This window comes from Crotalus tigris, unplaced genomic scaffold, assembly GCF_016545835.1.
Source record: "Crotalus tigris isolate CLP2741 ecotype Arizona unplaced genomic scaffold, ASM1654583v1 scf7180000020889.246933, whole genome shotgun sequence".
NCBI classification, from domain to species: Eukaryota; Metazoa; Chordata; class Lepidosauria; order Squamata; family Viperidae; genus Crotalus; species Crotalus tigris.
Window position 1 is genome coordinate 173,321 of NW_024098240.1, and position 1,952 is coordinate 175,272.

Here is a 1,952-nt window from a genome sequence, read left to right on the forward strand (position 1 = left end):
GAGCTTCCCCCCCACCGACCCACAGACTGTACCATTGAATTCAAGCCTGGGGCAAAACTCCCGAAGCCCAGATTATACTCCATGAGCCCAAAGGAGAAGGAGGAAATGGAAAGATTTATAAAAAAAAACCTAGAGAGAGGTTTCATAGAGCCAGCCAAGCCTAAAGTGGCTGCCCCGGTCCTTTTTAGAGAGAAGAAGGATGGCTCTTTACGTTTATGCGTGGATTATAGGGCCCTGAATACAATCAGTGAAAGCAACCTATACCCGCTGCCCCTCATGAAAGACATGCTGTCACACCTATCGAAAGGGAAAATTTTTTCTAAACTAGACCTAAGGGAAGCTTACTATCGCGTGAGAATTAAGGAAGGGGACGAATGGAAGACTGCATTTAACTGCCCCATGGGGTGCTATCAATTCAAAGTCTTGCCATTTGGATTACAAGGGGGCCCTGCAGTCTTTATGCAATTAATCAATGACGTTCTAAGGGAGCACCTGTTTAAGGGGGTCCTTGTTTACTTGGACGACATTCTTATCTTTACCGAAACAAAAGAAGAACACGTCAAACTTGTCAGAGCGGTTTTAAAGAAGCTGCGAGCCGCTCACCTATATGCCAAACTCTCAAAATGCGAATTCCACCAGGAAAGGATAGACTACCTAGGCTATCACATATCCCCCCAGGGCATTAAAATGGACCCAGAGAAGGTCAAAGCAGTATTAGATTGGGCGCCACCCCGCACAAGAAAGCAACTACAAAGTTTCCTGGGCTTTGCAAACTTTTACCGCCAATTCATCCCCTCATTTGCCCAGATAGCCTTGCCCCTCACTAACTTACTAAAAACGAAGGGAGCATCCTCAGTAAAACCTAGCCAGCCACTAACATGGACAATGGAGTGCCAAGCAGCGTTTGAGAGACTAAAGAGACTTTTTTCTGCCGAACCAGTACTAAGGCACCCAGATATGGACAAGCCCTTCATAATACAGGCAGATGCAAGTGATGTGGCAGTGGGGGCTGTGCTATTACAAGAAAATAATGATGCAGTATTGCAACCCTGTGCATATACATCCAAGAAACTCACGGAAACAGAACAGCGCTGGCCCGTATGGGAGAAGGAGGCTTATGGGATACGTTGGGCATTACTCACGTGGCGACAGTTCCTGGAAGGCAACAAAATCCCCTTCCAGGTGTGGACTGATCACAAAAATTTAGAAGCCCTGAAAACGTCCAGGAAACTCAATCCCAAACAAGCCCGCTGGTCTCAGCATTTTCACCAGTTCCAGTTTAAACTCAAACATTTACCAGGGAGAAAGAACTTCCTGGCGGATGCTCTATCTCGCATGCCTCAATATAACAGCGCACGAACCACAGACTCTAGACCAATAATGGCAGAGTCACAACTGGCAGCACCAGTAACCACAAGAACCCAAGCCAAATTAAAACCACAACTGGACAGCCAAACTGGAATTGAATTCAGAAAAAGTTTGGAAACAGATGAATGGTTCCAGAAAAACAAAAATGTGTGCACAATGAGAGACGGGTTGCCTTGGGTAGGGGAAAAGTTATATATACCAACAACCCAAAGAATCACGTTCATGCAGCTTTGCCATGACACAAAATCAGCAGGGCATTTTGGATTTGTAAAAACTTTACACTTAATTAAACGGCAATTTTGGTGGCCATCAATAAAAAAGGACATAGAAAGTTATGTTGCCAGCTGCCCAACCTGTGCATCGGCAAAGAGGTTGCAAGGGAATTCGCCAGGGCTATTACAACCAGTGGCAAGTCCCTCAGCCCCCTGGAGGGAAATAGCCATGGATTTTATAGTGGAATTGCCAGAAAGCAATGGGAATACTGTTATCTGGACAGTCACGGACCTATTTTCCAAACAGGTGCACTTTATCCCTTGCCAAAAAATTCCCACTGCAAAGGCCTTAGCAAAACTTTTCATCCAGCA